Source organism: Chiloscyllium plagiosum, unplaced genomic scaffold, assembly GCF_037043375.1.
Source record: "Chiloscyllium plagiosum isolate Xiang-an unplaced genomic scaffold, Cpla_swu_hap1 HiC_scaffold_8, whole genome shotgun sequence".
In the NCBI taxonomy this organism is placed as follows: domain Eukaryota; kingdom Metazoa; phylum Chordata; class Chondrichthyes; order Orectolobiformes; family Hemiscylliidae; genus Chiloscyllium; species Chiloscyllium plagiosum.
Window position 1 is genome coordinate 2,017,403 of NW_028270146.1, and position 19,788 is coordinate 2,037,190.

Below are 19,788 nucleotides of genomic sequence, written 5' to 3' on the forward strand. Positions count from 1 at the left end.
AAAAAGGGGGGGGGGGGGGAAGGCAGACCAACATCCATTATGTCCTACAGTTTATCTAAGAGAGTCCAAGAATTCCTTAGCCTTTTCTGGTGATCCAAAGTTATATACAGATCCTTCATGGTTAAAGCGTAACATCGCTGGGTAGCGTAAGGAGTACTGTACATTTAAGTCCCTTAAACGCTTCTTCGCCTCGTCGAATGCCTTCCTCTTTCGAACCAGAGCCGGGGAAAAGTCCTGAAATAGCATGATCTTGGATCCTTTGTAGATCATAGCTTGGGGGTCTTTTCCGAGATTTCTAGAGGCTTCTAGGAGTATCTGCCTCTCCTTGTAGCTCTGCAGCCGGAACAGGACCAGGCGTGGGCGCTGGTTCGAGCCGGGCCCGCGTATTGCTACCCGGTAGGCCCATTCCACCCTTATCTGGCCTGATCCAGCCTCCAGATTTAAAAGTTGTGGCAGCCACTGCTCCAGGAATGCTGTAAGCTGGCCTTCCTCTTCCCGTTCGGGAAGGCCCAGCAAATGAATATTTTTTCGACGACCTCGATTATCGAGGTCGTCAATATGATTTTCCAAGGTCCGGACTCGCTGCTCGAGAGTCCGGACCTGATCCACGGCCGATTGAGCGGTTGTCTCCGAGGTCGCGGCCTTTAGCTCCGCCCCTCCAACTCGGCGTTGAATTTCTTCAATTTCACGGTCGTGCTTCTTCAGCGCGGCCGACAACGACTCCCAACGGTTCCTGGATTCGACGATAAAGGCATCGATCTTCGAGTCAAGCTTGGAAAGCATTTCTGCAAGGCTTGCTACTGTAGGTAAGTCCCCCGGGGCGGCTGTGGACGCCTCTGCTGCAGCTGAAGAGTGTGGGGGAGGGGTTCCTGCTTGCTGAGAGCTGCGGGCTCCCTTCCCTTTAGTCATTTTAACTTAGGATAAAGTTGCTTAAATATAATATTGCACAACTAATTGAGCTACTAAACTATTAAAAATGATTTATAAATGATTTGGTGAGCTTGGTAGGGGGTAGGTGACCCACTGTGCCCAAGTCTTGGGAGGAGCACTATAGACTCAGTCTTACTGGGTCGCCGCCATCTTGGATCCCGACAAAGCCATGTTGACTGTCCCCAATCAGTCCTTGCCTTTCCAAATACATGTACATCCTGTCCCTCAGGATTCCCTCCAACAACTTGCCCATCACTTACCAGTCTGTAGTTCCCTGGTTTTTCCTTACCACATTTTGTAAACAGTGGCACTATGTTAGCCAACCTCCAGTCTTCTGGCACATCACGTATGACTATCAGTGATACAAATATCTCAGCAATCACTTCCCTAGCTTCCCACAGAATTCTAGGGTACACCTGATCAGGTCCTGGGGATTTATTCAGTTTTAAGCATTTCAAGACATCCAGCACTTCCTCCTCTGTAAAATGGACGTTTTTCAAGATGTCAACATCGATAGCTCCACATTCCATATCTTTTATGTCATTCTCCATAGTAAACACTGATGCAAAATACTCATTTAGTAAGTCCCCCATCTCCTGTGGCTCCACAATAGGCTGCCTTGCTGATCTTTGAGGGGCAAAGTAGGAGAAAGTGAGGTTTGCAGATCGTGGAGATCAGAGTCGAAGAGTGTGGTGCTGGAAAATCACAGCCAGTCAGGCAGCATCTGAGGAGCAGGAGAGTTGATGTTTCAAGCGTCAGCCTGGACATTGCAGGTTACAGAGGGACATAGATAAGCTGCAGAGCTGGGCTGAGAGGTGGCAAATACAGTTTAATGCGGAAAGGTATGAGGTGATTCACTTTGGAAGGAGTAACAGGAATGCAGAGTACTAGGCTAATGGTAAAATTCTTGGTAATGTGGATGTGCAGAGAGATCTCGGTTTCCATGTACATCAATCCCTGAAAGTTGCCACCCAGGTTGATAGGGTTGTTAAGAAGGCATATGGTGTGTTAGCTTTTATTGGTAGAGGGATTTAGTTTTGGAGCCATGAGGTCATGCTGCAGCTGTACAAAACTCTGGTGCAGCCACACTTGAAGTATTGCGTACAGTTCTGGTCACCACATGAGAGAAAGGATTTAGAAGCTTTGGAAAGGGTCCAGAGGAGATTTACTAGGATGTTGCCAGGTATGGAGGGAAGGTCTTACGAGGAAAGGCTGAGGGACCTAAGGCGTTTTTGTTAGAGAGAAGAAGGTTGAGAGGTGACTTAATTGAGACCAACAAGATGATCAGAGGGTTAGATTGGGTGGACAGTGAGAGCCTTTTTCCTCGGATGGTGATGGCTAGCATGAGAGAACATAGCTTTAAATTGAGGGGTGATAGATACAGGATAGATGTCAGAAGTAGTTTCTTTACTCAGTGAATTACGGGTGTGGAATGCAGAACCTGCAACAGTAGCGGACGTGCCAACTTTAAAGGCATTTAAATGGTCATTGAATAAACACATGGATGAAAATGGAATAGTGTGGGTTAGATGGGCTTCAGATTCATAGGTCAGTGTAACATTGAGGGCTGAAGGGTCTGTACTGTAATGTTCTATATTCTTTCAGTAATGAGGCTTGTGGGCCAAGGCGGCTGAGAGATTAATGGGAGGGGGATGGCCTGGGGGGAAGGTAACTGGGAATGCGACAGATAGATGAATGTGGGGACATGAGATGAGAGGTCAGAGAGGTGAGTGGAGCAGATAGGTGGGAAGGAAGATGGACAGGTAGGACTGTACCAAGTTGGAGGGTTGGATCTGGGATAAGGTGGGAGGTGGGGAAATTAGGAAACTGGTGAAATCCACAATGATCCCGTGTGGTTGGAAGGTACCAAGGCAGAAGATGAGGCATTCTTCTTCCGGGCGTCGGGTGGTTAGGGTTTGGCAGTGGAGGAGCCCAGAACTTTCAAGTCCTTGGCGGAGTGAGAAGGGGAGTTAAACTGTTCAGCCATTGGGTGGTGGAGTTGTTTAGTGCATGTGTCCCAGAGATGTTCTCTGAAATGTTCCACAAGTTAGTGCCCTGTCTCCCCAATATAGAGAAGACCAGAGCAGGAACAACGGACACAGTAAATGATGTGTGTCGAAGTACAGGAAAATCTCTGTCAGATATGGAAGGATCCTTTGGGGTCTTGGATGGAGGTAAGGGGGGGGGGGGGAGGTATGGGCGCAGGTTTTGCACATCTTGTGGTGGACAGGGGTGTTGGGGGGGGGGGGGGGGGGGGTCGGGAACATGGACCTGACAAGAGAGCCGCGGAGGGAATGACCTCTCCAAAATGCACATGGGGTGGGGAGGGAAATACATCCCTGGTGGTGGGGTCTGTTTGTAGGTGGTGAAAATGGCGGAGGTTGGTGAGGTGGAAGGTGAGGACTAGTGGGTTCTGTCCTTGTTGCACTTGGAGGGATGGGTTCAAGGGTGGAGGTGCGGAAAGTAGAGGAGAGGCACTGGAGGGCATAATCGATCATGTGGGGAAATTGTGGTCTTTGAAGAAGGAGGCCATCTGTGGTGGAATTGGTCCTCTTGGAAGCAGATGCAGCGGAGGTGGAGGAATTGGGAATAAGGGATGGCATTTTTATAGGAAGCAGGATGGGAGGAGGTGTCATCCAGATAGTTGTGGGAGTCAGTAGATTTGTAGTGGATGTTGAGTTGGTCTCTGGAAATGGAGATGGAAAGGTCCAGGAAGGGGAGGGAAGCATCCAAGATAGTTCAGATGAATTTGAGGTCAGGGTAGAACGTGTTAGTAAAGTTGATGAACTGTTCAACCTCCTCATGGGAGCACAAGGTGACGCCGATACAGTAGCAGAATAAAAAGTGGGGAGTGGTGCCAGTGTAGCTGCAGAAGATGGACTGGTCCACGTACCTGACAAAGAGGCAGGCATAGCTGGGGACCATGCTGATGCCCATGGCTACCCCTTTGGTCTGGAGGAAATGGGAGGATTTGAAGGAGGAATTGTTGAGTGTGAGGACCAGTTCAGCCAATGAAATGAGAGTGTCAGTGGAAGGGTACTGGTTGGGTCAGTGTGAGAGGAAGAAATGGAGGGCTTGGAGGCCTTTGTCATGGCGGATGGATGTGTACGGGGACAGGATGTCCATGGTGAAGATGAGGTGTAGGGGGCTGGGGAAATGAAAGTCATGGAGGATATGAAGGGCATGACTGGAAGTGGGGAATTCCTGGACCAAGGGGGACAGGATGGTGTCAAGGCAGGCAGAGATGAGTTCGGTGGGGCAGGAGCAGGCCAAGACGATGGGTCGACCGGGGAAGTCAGGTTTGTGAATCTTCAGTAGGAGGTAGAATCGCAGGCGGTGGAGGCTGTGGATGGGAGATCCCCTGAGGTGATGAGATTGTGGATGGTCTGAGAGGTAATGGTTTGGTGATGGGAGGTGAGGTCGTGGTTGAGGGGGAAGTAGGAGGAGGTGTCTGGGAGTTGGAGCCTGGCTTCAGCGGTATAGGGATTGGTGCACCAAATTACCACTGTACCCCCTTGTCTGCAGGTTTGATGGTGATGTTGGGGTTGGAGGGCAGGAGTGGAGGGCTGTGCATTCTGAGGGTGAGAGTTTGGAGTGGGTGAGGGGGGTGGACAGGTTGAGGCAGTCAATGTCACGGCAGTAGTTGGAATTGCAACAAGGACAGAACCCCCCTTCTACCCCACCAACCTTCGGATACATCGCAGCATCCTCCACCATCTCCAAACAGACCCTACCACCTGGGATATATTTCCCTGCTCAATCCTATCTGTGTTCCAGAGAGATCATTCCCTCCGCTACTCCCTTGTTAGGTCCATGCCCCCCACCAATCCACCCTCCACTCCCAGCACCTTCCTTTGCCAACGCAAGATGTGCCAAACCTGTGCCCTCACCTTCCCCTTACCACCATCCAAGGCCCCAAAGGATCCTTCCCTATCCAACTTAGATTTACCTGTACCTTCACACTTGTTGCATACTGTGTCCATTGCTCCTGATGTGGTCTCCTCTAAAATAAGGAGACAGGACGCCAACTTGCGGAACGTTTCAGAGAACATCTCTGGGATACCTGCACCAACCAACCCCACTGCCTGGTGGCTGAACACTTTGACTCCCCCCTCCCACTCTTCCAAGGATATGCAGGTCCTGGGCCTCCTCCACAGCCAAACCCTAACCACCAGATGCCTTGGGGAGAAATGCCTCATCATCCGCCTTGGAACTCTCCAACCACACGGCATCAATGTCGATTTCACCAGTTTCCTCATTTTCCTTGCCTCACCTTACCCCAATCCCAATCTTCCAACTTGGCACCGCCCTCTTGACCTGTCCATCTTCCTTCCCACCTATCTTCGTTTAAACTAAATAGCGGGGGAGAGGGGACAAACTGGAAGTTTAAGAAGGAAGTTAAAGGGAAAGTTAGAACAAGAGAAGTCAAGAAAGATAACGGAATCAATGGAGCAGAAAACTCAGAAAAGGATCATGCCGTAAGGTCAAGTGAAATAGGATTGATAGGAAGGGTGAGGGGAGTAACAAATTAAAAATATATATGAATGCATGAAGCATTAGAAATAAGGTGGATGAGCTTGAGACTCATTTGGAAATTGGCAGTTACGATGTTGTGGGGATAACGGAGACGTGGCTTCAAGTGGACAGGGTCTGGGAAATGAATATTCAAGGCTACACATGCTATCGTAAGGACAGACTGACGGGCAGAGGGGGTGGGATAGCCCTGTTGGTAAGGGATGATATTCAGTCCCTTGCGAGGGGGACCTAGAATCAGGGGATGTACAGTCAGTATGGGTAGAGCTGAGAAAATCTAAGGGTAGAAAGACCCTAAAGGGAGTTAACTACAGGCCCTCAAACAGTAGTCTGGATATAGGGTGTAAGTTGAATAAGGAGCTGAAATTGGCCTGTCACAAAGATATTACTACAGCTGTTATGAGGGATTTCAACATGCAGGTAGACTGGGAGAATCAGGATGGTACTGGACCCCAAGAAAGGGAGTTTGTGGAGTGCCTCTGAGATGGATTCTTAGAACAGCTTGTGCTGGAGCCTACCAGGGAGAAGGCAATTCTGGATCTGGTGTTGTGTAATGAACTGGATTTGATCAGGGACCTCGAAGTGAAGGAGCCATTAGGAGGTAGTGACCACAATACAATAAGCTTTAATCTGCAATTTGAAAGGGGGAGGGTACAATCGGAAGTGACAATACTTCAGTTAATAAAGGGAACTATGGAGCTATGAGGGAGGAGCTGGCCAAAGTTCAATGGTGCAATACCCTAGCAGGGATGGCAGTGGAGCAACAATGGCAGGTATTTCTGGGTATAATGCAGAAGATGCAGGATCAGTTCATTCCAAAAAGGAAGAAAGATCCTAAGAGAAGGCACGGGTGGCCGTGGCTGACAAGGGAAGTTGAGGACCATATAAAGACAAAAGGGAAAAAGTATAACAAAGCAAAGATGAGTGGGAAATCGGAGGACTGGGAAGCTTTTAAAGAACAACAGAGGATAACTAAAAAGGAAATACGCAAAGAAAAAATAAGGTACGAAGGTAAACTGGCCAAAAATATAAAGAAAGATAGTAAAGGCTTTTTTAGGTAAGTGAAAAGAAATAAAATGTTAAGATTAAAATTGGGTCCTTGAAGACAGAAACGGGTGAATTTATTACGGGGAACAAAGAAATGGCAGAAGAGTTGAATTGGTACTTCAGATCTGTGTTCACTGGGGAAGACACAAGCAATTTCCCAGATGTAATAGTGGCTGAAGGACCTGAACTTAAGGGAATTTATATTTGCCAGGAATTGGTGTTGGAGAGACTGTTAGGTCTGAAGGTTGATAAGTCCCCGGGACCTGATGGTCTACATCTCGGGGTACTGAAGGAGGTGGCTCGAGAAATCATGGATGCATTGATGATCATTTTCCAGTGTTCTATAGATTGCGGATTGGAGGGTGGCCAATGTTGTCCCATGTTTTAAGAAAGGAGGGAGAGAGAAAACAGAATTATAGACCAGTTCATCTGACCTCAGTGGTGGGAAAGATGCTGGAGTCTATTATAAAGGACAAAATTACGACACATCTGGATAGTAGTAACAGGATAGGTCAGAGTCAGCATGGATTTATGAAGAGGAAATCATGCTTGACTAATCTTCTGGAATTTTTTGAGGATGTAACTCTGAAGATGGACAAGAGACATCCAGTGGATGTAGTATACCTGGACTTTCAGAAAGCCTTTGATAAAGTCCCACATAGGAGGTTAGTGAGCAAAATTAGGGCACATGGTATTAGGGGCAAAATACTGACATGGATTGAAAATTGGTTGGCTGACAGGAAACAAAGAGTAGTGATAAATGGCTCCCTTTTGGAATGGCAGGCGGTGACCAGTGGGGTACCGCAGGGATCAGTGCTGGGACCGCAGCTTTTTGCAATATACATTAATGATATAGATGATGGTATTAAAAGTAATATTAGCAAATTTGCTGATGACACAAAGCTGGGTGGCAGGGTGAAATGTGAGGAGGATGTTAGGAGAATACAGGGTGACCTGGACAGGCTAGGTGAGTGGACGGATGCATGGCAGATGCAGTTTAATGTGGATAAATGTGTGGTTATCCACTTTGGTGGCAAGAACAGGAAGGCAGATTACTACCTAAATGGAGTCAAGTTAGGTAAAGGGGCAGTACAACGAGATCTAGGTGTTCTTGTACATCAGTCAATGGAAGCAAGCATGCAGGTACAGCAGGCAGTGATGAAAGCTAATAGCATGCTGGCCTTCATAACAAGAGGGATTGAGTATAGAAGCAAAGAGGTTCTTCTGCAGGTGTACAGGGCCCTGGTGAGACCACACCTGGAATATTGTGCGCAGTTTTGGTCTCCAAATTTGAGGAAAGACATTCTTGCTATTGAGGGAGTGCAGCGTAGGTTCACGAGGTCAATTCCCGGAATGGCGGGACTATCATACAAGATGATTAGGGGTTTAGATAGGGTCGACAGTGAGAATCTTTTTCCACGTATGGAGTCAGCTATTACAAGGGGGCATAGCTTTAAATTAAGGGGGGATAGGTATAGGACAGATGTTAGGGGTAGGTTCTTTACTCAGCGAGTTGTGAGTTCATGGAATGCCCTGCCAGTAGCAGTGGTGGACTCTCCCTCATTATGGGCATTTAAGCGGGCATTGGATAGGCATATGGAGGATAGTGGGCTAATGTAGGTTAGGTGGGCTTGGATTGGCGCAACATCGAGGGCCGAAGGGCCTGTACTGCGCTGTATTCTTCTATGTTCTATGTTCTATCTTACGCTGAAATATTGGAGCGACTGGGCTTGTATACGCTTGAGTTTAGAAGACTGAGAGGGGATCTGATTGAGACGTATAAGGTTATTAAAGGATTGGACACTCTGGAGCCAGGAAGCATGTTTCCGCTGATGGGTGAGTGCCAAACCAGAGGACACAGTTTAAAAATAAGGGGTAGGCCACTTAGAACAGAGTTGAGGAGAAACTTCTTCACCCAGAGAGTGGTGGGTGTGTGGAATGCTCTGCCCCAGAAGGCAGTGGAGGCCAAGTCTCTGGATACTTTCAAGAAAGAGTTGGATAGAGCTCTTAAGGATAGTGGAATCAAGGGTTATGGGGATAAAGCAGGAACAGGATACTGATTGAGGATGATCAGCCATGATCATAATGAATGGTGGTGCTGGCTTGAAGGGCAGAATGGCCTACTCCTGCACCTATTGTCTATTGCTCCACCCTCCTCTCTGACCTATCACCTTCACCCTCAATTTCATTTACCTATCGCATTCTCAGCTACCTTTCTCCCAACCCCAACCCCCTGCCATTAATCTCTCAGCCCCCCAGCTCACAAGCCTCATTCCTGATAAAGGGCTTATGCTCGAAAGATCAACTCTCCTGTTCCTCAGTTGCTGCCAGACCAGCTGTGCTTTTCCAGCGCCATACTGTTTGACTCTGATCTTTGAGGGGCCCCCTATTCTCTCCCTAGTTACCCTTTCGTCCTTAATGTATTTATAAAATCCCTTTGTATTCTCCTTAACCCTATTTGCCAAATTTATCTTCTCACTTTCCAGCCATCCCTTTACCTGCAAACATCAGCCCCCAATCAGAAAGTTCTTGCCTAATACTGTCAAACTTGGCCTACCCCCGAATTAGAACTTCAACTTTTAGATCCAGTCTATCCTTTTCCATCCTAAAAAAGAGACTGACCAGACTTGAAACATTAACTCTGTTTCCCTCTCCACAGATGTTGCCAGACCTGCTGAGCTTCTCCAGCACTGTCTGCTTTTATTTCAGATCTCCAGCATCTGCAGTACTTTGTTTTTATTTGACTGACTAGCTCATTAGCTATCTGCTTATCAGACCAGCTGTACAGAAAATAAGATGGAGACCTTATTATACTACAGTGCCACACTCGTGATGTCATCTCACTGTCTTAAAGGTACAGTGCCTTCCTGAGATTTGTGCAATAACATAACATGATGGGCCAAATGGCCTCTTACTCTGTTGTGTGATTTGATGACTCCATGGATGTTATGAGATTCTGAACTCTATGATAAAAATGGGAATGCTACACATTGGATAACATTCCAAATGGAGACTAGAGAGATCTGTTTGAATAGTGAATATGTGGCTTTGTTTGCGCACAGTGACTGAAGGTACAGGCTGTGAGTGTGGAGGTTGCAGTTTGTGGTAGCAGCCAGTTGGGGAGCACCGTAACATTGGGCCCAGGAGCAAGACACAATCGCAGGGCAGGAGGATCTGAGCTGCAGGGTTCAAACACAGACACTGGATCGCGACAAAGGATAACGAGTGCATCTCAGAGCCAGGTACTGCATCCACAACATCCATCAGCAGGGAGGACAGTGAGAGCTCAGGGCAGCATATCACCACTGGTATTTTTCTTAGCTCTTTAGAAAGGCACAGTGTTTCACATCATCTTCAGAAAGACTGGTGTCTGCAGCAAGGCCAGAGAGAACGAGAGAGAGAGCGAGAACAGAAGCAGACTGATAATGACAGACTGACTGCAGTCAACACAAAGAAAAATGAAACACACACAAAGGCATCCTCATGCAGAGACAAAGGGAGAAGGGGGCCTGGAGAAATGAAGACTCAGAGAGACAGACAGAGAAAAAAAAGAGAGATAGAAGAAACTGAGAATCAGACACAGACATAGAAAATCAGAGATAGTGAGAGAGGCAATGAGAGTTTGCAAGAAAACACGGAGAGAGATCCAGGGAGGGGGCCAAAGAGTCACAGAAAAAGACAGACATGGGTCAAACAGGGTGAAATACAGAGTGAGAAACAGACTTTATCACAGTGGAATATGTAGAGAGAGACAAAAGCAGAAGACAGAGGCAGAGACAGAAGATAGATTGATGGATAGACAGCAGAGCAGGCAGTGGCATAGAGCATAGGATTACATTGACAAAGGACACAGACACCCAGAGTAAAAGCAGGAAGAAGACTTGCAAAGATATTAAAATAAACAATGAATATAGGGGAATAATGATCAAACAGGCAACACTGAGTGAAACAGAATCAGCAGAGAGACTACATAATCACCATTTCTATGTTCAGGGTTAATCTTGTTCAGGACGTTTACCATTAACCAGCTTCACTGTTAACTATGTTCACTGTTAACCGTGTTCACTGTTAACCGTGCCTTACCCCGCTCATTGTAAACCTTTAACCACACTCACTATTAAGAAGGCTTACTGTTAAACACGGTCACTGTTAACCTTTGCCACTATATGGCCTGTTCTCCAGTGATCTGCCTTTGGCCCTCTCCCTCTCCCTCCCTCTCTCTCTCCCTGTCCCTCTCTCCCTCTCTCTCTCTTCCCCTTCCACCTCTCCCTTTACTCTATCCCTGTATCTCTCTGCAGGCTGATACCAGTTTTACGCTGTTCTCTCTGTTACACACACTGTCAAACTCTGAATTCATCTCAGTGTCTGTGAGATCCAGTGTCAGTCTATCTTCATCATCAGCTTTCTCCACTGGACAGACATGTTCCAGATCTTGGGAATCTGAATAGGAAAATGGATGAGAGGGAGGTTGTGGTGAGAGGGAAGTGGAGGGTGAGGGAGTGAAAGGATGTGGCCTTTCTTCTATCATCAGCAGTTTCTCAGTTTGACAGTGTGTGGGATGAGGAGGAAATGGATATGAGAAAGAAGATTGGGAATGAGGGGGTGAGGGTAGTTTTATCTTTGATGGTTTCAGCTCTGTCCCTGAACTCGGCCTCAGCAATGGTCCTCCCATAACAGACAGCATCTCCTTCATCGGGATTGGAGCGGCTGGATGTCTCTTTCTCTGTCCTCTTTGGATCCTGCTACCTCATGAAGCCCCTACTCTTGGGGAAAGAGGGACATGAGTCAGGGAGTGTGCAGCTTTATGTGTTAGGTCATGGTTGAATATCTGACAGTGTGGGCACACTGGGAGCTGGGGGTGCCGGGCCTGTAATAATGTTAGTGTTTAAGAGGGGGCAGAGAAACTGAAGGAGTGGTGGGGACTGATTGATCAAGATTGTTGGTAGCAAGTGATGAATGAGTTGAACTAGGCAGTGAATGGGTGTGATGGGTGCAGTTTTGGGGCTGGGATACGTGAAGGTAAATTGAATGGTATTGACCACTCTGTGACACAGGTAAACATGTCCAGCAGTCTGGGGCTAGAGTCCTACATTGAGCTCCTCGGCTATGGTTTCCACTGCTATCTCATTGTGGCTGGAGGGGCTCAGTACCCCTGAGGATGCAGGAGCAGGATGCAGTGTAAGTGTAGGAAAACCTCAATGGGGCACAATCTCTCCCACAGTCAGACATGATGCATCAGAACCTCCAGCAACTGTATTACAACCCAATACTGCAGCTGCTGGAGATCTGCAGTGACAACAAAACCTGCATTTCTTTGAGAAGGTGACAAAACAGGTGGATGAGGGTAAAGTGGTTGATGTGGTGTATATGGATTTCAGTAAGGTGTTTGATAAGGTTCCCCATGATAGGCTATTGCACAAAATACGGAGGGTGATTTAGCGGTTTGGATCAGAAATTGGCTAGTTGAAAGAAGACAGAGGGTGGTTGATGGGAAATGTTCATCCTGGAGTTCAGTTACCAGTGGGGTACCGCAAAGATCTGTTTAGGGGCCACTGCTGTTTGTTATTTTTATAAATGACCTGGATGAGGGTGTGGAAGGATGGGTTAGTAAATTTGTGAACAACACTAAGGTCAGTACAGTTGTGGATAGTGCTGAAGGATGTTGTTGGTTACAGCTGATGCAAAGCTGGGCTGAGAGGTGGCAAATGGAGTTTAATACGGAAAAGTGTGAGGTGATTCACTTTGGGAGGAGTAATAGGAATGCAGAGTACTGGGCTATTAGTAAGATTCTTGGCAGTGTGAATGAGCAGAGAGATGTCAGTATCCATGTTCGTAGATCCCTCAAAGTTGCCACCCAGGTTGATAGGGTGGTTAAGAAGGCGTACAGTGTGTTAGCTTTTATTAGTAGAGGGATCAAATTTCGGAACCATGAAGTCATGCTGCAGCTGTACAGAGCTCTGGTGCAGTTGCATTCAGAGTATTGCGTACAGTTCTGGTCACCGCATTGTAGGAAGGATATGGAAGCTATCGAAAGGGTTCAGAGGAGATTTACTGGGATGTTGCCTGGTACGGAGGGAAATCCTTGCAAGGAAAGGCTGAGGAACTTGAGGCTGTTTTCGTTAGAGAGAAGAAGGTTGAGAGGTGATTTAATTAAGAATATAAGATAATCAGAGGATTAAATAGGGTGGACAGTGAGAGCCCTTTTTCCTCGGATGGCAGTGTCCAGCATAAGGGGACATAGCTTTAAATTGAGAGGTGGTGGATATAGGACAGATGTCAGAGGTAGTTTCTTTACTCAGTGAGTAGTAGTGGCGTGGAATACACTGCCTGCAATAGTTGTAGACTTGCCACCTTTAAGGGCATTTAAATGGTCATTGGATCGACATATGGAGGAGAATGGAATAGTGTAGGTTAGATGGGCTTCAGACTGGTTTCACAGAGCGGCGCAACATCAAGGGCCAAAGGGCCTGTACTGCATTATAATGTGCATTCAAAGAAAATGAAGTATTAAATAGGGAGGTCTTACTAAAATTATTTCTTGCTGTAAGATATACTGGCATTGGAAGCAATCCAGAAAAGGTTCACTAAGTTGATAACAGCAAAGGAGGAATTGTCTTTCAAGGAAATTGAGTAGATTAGATCTGTACTCACTGGAATATAGAAAACTGAGAGGCGACTTTATTGAAACATATAAAGTTCTTAGAGCTTGAAAGAGTAGATGCAGAGAGGTTGTTTCCCTTTGTGGGAAAGTCTCAGACCAGAAGGCAGAATCTCAGAATTAAGAGTTGCCTATTCAAGACTGTGATGGGGAAGAATTTTGACTTTCAGAGGGTTGTGAATCTATGGAATGCTTTATCACTGAGGGCTGTTGAGGCTGGGATATTAAATATAATCAAGGCTGAGATAAATAGATTTTTAATCAGCAAGGTGATGAAGGGTTATGGGAAGAGAATAGGAAAGTGAAGTTGAGGGTTATGAGATCAGTCATGATGTCAGTGAATGGCATAGTAGACTTAATGGGCTGAATGGCCTATTTCTGGCCCTACATTTAATGGACTTATATGCAGCAGCTCAAGGAGCTTCGGTAATAAGTAGAGGAGGTGTGAATGGCTGCTGCTGTGTGAGAACAATGAGGGTAGAAGAAAAATCAATGATAAAAGGAAACAAAGTGGGTTGAGTGATTACAGTTTAAAACTGTTCAATTCAGCATTGAGTCCAGGGGCTGTAATATGGCTCATTGAAAGATGATGAGCTGTTCCTCAAGCTTACATTGAGCTTCACTGGAACACGACAGGAGGCTGAGAATCGAGAGATCAGAGTGACAGCAAAATAGAGAATTTAAATAACAGGCAATCAGAAGCTCAGGATCACACTTGCAAACTGAAAGACAGTATTCCACCATGAGGCCTCCAGTAATCTTTCTAGTGTTGAGGAGACCACATCATCAGTATCATACAGGTTCCTAAAATAAAAGGAGCATAAGTAAATTGCTACTTCCCTGGAAGGAGTGTTTGGGTCTTAGGAGAGTGAGGAGGGAAGAGATAATATGCAGGAGTTCCAATTCCTGTGCTTGCTGGAGGATGTTGAGAGATTGTTGGCCATGACAGGAATGGACCAGGGTATCATGGTGGAAACAGTGCCTTCAGGATACAGAAAGCAGAAAGCGTGGGCGGCACAGTGGCACAGTGGCTAGCACTGCTGCCTCACAGCGCCAGAGACCCGGGTTCAAGTCCCGACTCAGGTGACTGACTGTGTGGAGTTTGCACGTTCTCCCCGTGTCTGCGTGGGTTTCCTCCGGGTGCTCCGGTTTCCCACAATCCAAAGATGTGCAGGTCAGGTGAATTGGCCATGCTAAATTGCCCGTAGTGTTAGGTAAGGGGTAAATGTAGGGGTATGGGTGGGTTGCGCTTCGGCGGGTCGGTGTGGACTTGTTGGGCCGAAGGGCCTGTTTCCACACTGTAAGTAATCTAATCTAAGGGAAATGGAAGATGCAAATAGTGGTGACATCATGCTGGTTGATGATACATGATCTATGATGTCTTGCCTCTTATTCCAGTAACCTCGAATCCAGGATGGCCTCTGGTTGCAGGAGGCATACAGGGATAGTCTGGAGCACTGGCTCCCCAGTTGATGCTCACCTGATGCCCCTCTCCCCATTCCTTTTGGAAACTTGAGATGGACTGGAAAGTGTCAGTAACAAAACTCTTAGGAGCCTAATGGGTTGTCCATCTCGAAGAGGTTGGGGTTCCCAAACTGTTTGTTGTAAAATGATCAGACGTGGGAATGGTGTTAGTAGAGTGGCACACCACCTGGTAGCAGTATTTTTGAACTCCATCCTGCTCCGTTTCTGATCTTGCAGGGTACAGAGATTCTCTTTTGCATGAGATTAAATACTGTAATTTTGTAGAATGCTTTTCTTAATATCTGACAAATAGAAAGCTCTGGTTTTCAGAGAATTGCAGAGCACTTTTTGACACAATTATGGCCATAGAGTTCAATCGCCTTGAGTTATATTTGCATTTATATTTGCACTCCAGAAAAGGAGGAAAATGTGATCGTTTCAAAATGGAAGGTAATGATCTAATGGTGTTCTAACTGGACTATTAAACTAAAGACCTAAGTAATGTCCTGGGTTAAAATCCCACCATGGCTGATGGTGGTCGAATCTGGGATTCAACAAAAATCTGGGATTAAAAGTTTACTGACGGTCATGTCATCACCAATCATTGTCAATTGTCAGGAAAAACACATAATGTTCACTAATGTCCTTTAAGGAGGCAACTGCCATCCTTACCTGGTCTGACCAACTGCCATCCTTACCTGGTCTGACCTACATGACTCCAGACCCACAGCAATGTATTTGACTCACAACTGTCCTACGGGCAATAAATGCTGGCTTGGGAAATTATGTCAACATGTTGTGAATGAATAAATCAGGTAGCTACATTGATTGGAAAGACTGGTAGAGTTATAATTTAACTGAAGGTGACCCTTTTCACATATTACTGTTTGCCAGAAATTAACACTTTCTTTTTTGAGAATACAGAACAACCTTTTCAACACCTGTTGTAAATTAAAGCAAACCAGGAGAGAAATCACAACCTAACATTTTGGGTCCGCTGATCACGTGATGTTTGAAATGATTACGTTTAAATAATTTGATAAACTGTTTATTCCAGAATTGCAAATACTTTATGAGCACAATATCAACTGTTATTTCTCACAATAACCTGTGACTTTCAAAACGTCGACTTTCCTGCTCCTCAGATGCTTCCTGACCTGCTGCGCTTTTCCAGCAACACAGTTTTTGACTCTGATCTCCAGCATCTGCAGTCCTCTCTTTCTCCCACAATGCCAATAGAGAGGGAATTACAGGAAAACAAAATTCCTAAACAACCCTCATATTCCTTGTAGTTAAGGTCAGACGTCACATCGGGTGCAGTGATGCACTTGACCTGACGAAGGGGCAGTGCTATGAAATCTTGTGATTTCAAATAAATCTGTTGGACTATAACTTGGTGTCGTGTGACTTCTGACTTTGTCCACCTCAGTCCAACACTGGGACCTCCACATTATGGTTTTAGTAAGGCATTTGATGGCAGACTGGTCAAAATAGCTAAAGCCCATGAGCAGAATGTGTTGATTTGTCACAAAAATTGATTCAGTGACTGCAAATAGAGGATAATTGTTGGTATATGCCAATGTGCATGGCAAGTGGTTTCATGTGGTGTTCCACAAGGCTCAGTATTACTGTTTAAGTAAATAGTAATGAATTAAATGTGGGAAGTATGATTAGGAAATTTGCAGAAGATATAAAAAAATTGGCCAGGTATTTAATAGTGAAGAGATGGCTGTCAACTGCAGGATATTAATGCTTTCGTTTAAGTAAAAAAGTACATCAATCTGGAGATGTACCATGTTACATATTTAGGCAGGACAAACAAGGCAAAGGAATACATGATGAAGCACTGAGGATCAGAGGGACCATCATGTGCATATCCACCAATCCCTTAGAAGGGCTTATGCCCGAAACGTCGATTCTCCTGCTCCTTGAATGCTGCCTGACCTGCTGCGCTTTTCCAGCAACACATTTTTCAGCTCTGATCTCCAGCATCTGCAGTCCTCACTTTCTCCTATTTTATTAACCGAGGTATAGAGTTTCAGAGCAGGGGTTTATCCTGGAACTGTATAAAATATTGGTTAGACCATAGCTAGTACTGAGTGCAATTCTGGAATCCATGTTATAGGAAGGATGCGATTGCACTGGATAGAGTTCAGAGGAAATTTACCAAGATATTGCCTGGGCTGGAGAGTCTTAGTTATGAAGAGAGATGGATAGACTGGGGTTGTTTTCCATAGCCAGATGAGACTAAGGGGGTACATAACTAATTTATATAAAATAATAAGAGACAAAGACAGAATAGGCAGTTAGGACCTTTTTCCTTTAATGGAGAGATCAATGATGGGGCGGGAGTGGGTGGGTTTAGATTGAAGGTCGGGGCAGGAGATCTAGCGAGTATGTGAGGAAGGTTTATTTCACCTAGAGGGTGGTGGGAATCTGGAACTCACTATGTAAAGATGGTAGAGACAGCAGCCCGCAGAACATTGAAGTATTTCCATGTATAAGGCACACAAGGCTATGGGCCCAGTGCTGGAAAATGGATTAGAAGAGTAAGGTAGTTGATTTGCCTAGCACGACTTAATTGGCCAAAGGACCTTTCTCTGTGCTGGAGACCTTCATAACTCTACATATTGAGTAGCAAAGCAGCTCAAAGGGCTGCATGGCTTCCTCCTGCTCTTCTTGTCTATGTTTCTATCCGTGCCGATACATTAACATTTATACCATAAGCTTTTATTTTCCACAATAATCCCTGAGATGGAACCTAATCAAGTGCCTCCTAGAAATCTTACATCAACCAATTCCCCTTTATCCTCAGAATATATTACCTCCTCAAAGGGGTCAAATAAATTGGTTAAACATAGTTTCCTTTCATAGAATCATGTTATTTTCAACTTATCCAAGTGCCCTGTTATTAATCTTTAAATAATAGCTCCTATATTTACTCTATGACAAATATTAAGTAAACTTGATTGTCATTTCCTGCTTTCTGTCTCCTACCCTTTTTAAATAAAGCAGTTCCATTCACTATCTTCCAAACTGACGAAACATTCTGTGAATCAAGGGAGTTGTGCAAGATTAAAACTAATGTAACAACTATCTCACTACCTCTTAATTAAGGCCCTTGGATGGCTTAAAGACAGCTCACCACTATCTTCTCAAGTGCATGGGCAAGAGTCTAGCTGGCCCAGCCAGTGATACCCACATTCCTATGAATGCATTAAAAAAATGAGATTATCTATTTCGATAGGTATTCATAATCCAATGTGGGTACCAACAATATTGATAAGAAAAGAGATGAGGTCATAAAAGCAGAATATAGGGAGCTCTGAAGCAAATTTTAAAAATAGGACCTCGATGGCAAGGGACTGGGAACCTAAACAGGAAGTGGAGGACAGGAAATAAAGATAACACCAAAGGATAAAATGAGAAATAAAAAATGCGACAGGCAGAAAATTCGAGGGCTACAGCGAACAGGAGAAACAGTGCTAAAAGGACAAACCTTAAAGTCTTGTGCCTTAATGTGCAGAACATTTGCAATAAAATGGACGAATGAGTCATGCAAATAGATTGATGACATAGTGGGGATTACACAGACTTGGTTGCTTGGGAACTGAATATCCGGGGTTTTCTGTTTCTGGAAAGGCCAGACAAAAAGGGAAAGGAAAAGTAGCACAGCTGGTTTAAAGGGAAATTAATACAGTTGTGAGGAAGGATATTCCTTCATGAACATGGAGAGTGACGGAGTTGTTTCTGAGACAAGGGTCCTGAATTTAAAGAACAGAAATTACAACACAGTAGGAGATGGCAGCTGTTTATGATAAATCATGGAACATTATCTAAAGGGATGATGGTAGAAATGCAAAAGCAAACATTTAAGGAGTGCAAGGACAAACTGTAAAAAGCAAACATTTAAGGAGTGCAAGGACAAACTGTAAAAGATTTCCACCCCAGTTTGGCACAAAAACCAAAAGGAAATGAGGTCAGACCATGGCGAACAATGGAATAAAGGACAATATTAAATCCAAGGAATAGGCATACAATTTGGGCAAAATGAAACATCAAACCTGAGATTTGGGAACTGTTTACATTTGAGAAAGGGAGGCAAAGAGACTGATTAAGAAAGGGAAAATAGAATGTGATAGCAAGCTTGCATGGAACACTAATAAGTTGAAACTTTATTGCTGGAACAGCACAGCAGGTCAGGCAGCATCTAGGGAACAGGAGATTCGACGTTTCGGGCACAGGCCCTTCCTCAGGAATCCTGAAGAAGGGCCTGTGCCCGAAACGTCGAATCTCCTGTTCCCTGGATGCTGCCTGACCTGCTGTGCTGTTCCAGCAATAAAGTTTCAACTTTGATCTCCAGCATCTGCAGACCTCACTTTCTCCTGGAACACTAATAACTCAATAGTAAAAGGTTCTATTGGTATGTGAAGAAAAAAGATTAGGAGAAACAAATATAATGTGAAAGAAATCAATATTAGTGGGGAAATGGTATTAGGAAAATTAACAGGATGAAAAGCAGGATCTGATAACATTCATCCCAGAGTACTTCAGGATGTGGTCCTGGAAATAGCAGATATGCTAATTTCGGTTACCTTCTGAAATTCTACAGACTCTGGAACAGTTCCTATGTATTGAAGTAACCCTACAATTTATGAAAGATGTGAGAGAGAAAATAGTGAATTATAACCATTAGTCTGTCATTAGTAGTGAGAGAAGTGCTAAAGTCCATTGTTAAACATATAATAGCAGAGCACTTGGAAGATAGTAACAAGCTCAGACAGCGTTGATTTACAATGGAGAAGTTGTGCTTGACATATCTGTTGAAATCCTTCAATGATGAAACTAGTAGTGTTGATAAGTGACCCACTGGATGTGGTTCATTTATATTTTCAGAAGACTTTCAATAACATCCCACATAAGAGATTAGCATGGAAAATTAAAACACATGGGATTAGGGATGGCGTACTGAAATGGATTGAGAACTGGCTGACAGACAGGAAACAAACAGGAGGAATAAGCTAAGGCTTGTTGGTATAGTTATTAGTGGGGTGTATATATATATATATATATATATTTAGATGAGGAAACTACATGTCATACCTCCAAGTTTATAGATGAGAAAAAGCTGGGCAGGAGGGTGAGCTGAAAGGAGG

The 19,788-nt window shown here is 45.0% G+C and overlaps 1 protein-coding gene across 3 annotated transcripts in view; it reads left to right on the plus strand.

The window, feature by feature from the left end:
• The window catches only part of zdhhc22 (zDHHC palmitoyltransferase 22), a 57,931-nt gene that overhangs the window by 12,008 nt on the left and 26,135 nt on the right, over positions 1-19,788 (plus strand). Inside the window, exon 1 of one of the 3 annotated variants that reach the window (XM_087989523.1) lies at positions 9,645-9,752. The exons of the other annotated variants lie outside the window; for them this stretch is intronic. The gene's annotated coding sequence lies outside the window, so the exon portion shown is untranslated. Of the gene's footprint in view, positions 1-9,644; positions 9,753-19,788 lie in introns of those variants that run through there. 3 annotated transcript variants of the gene reach the window in all.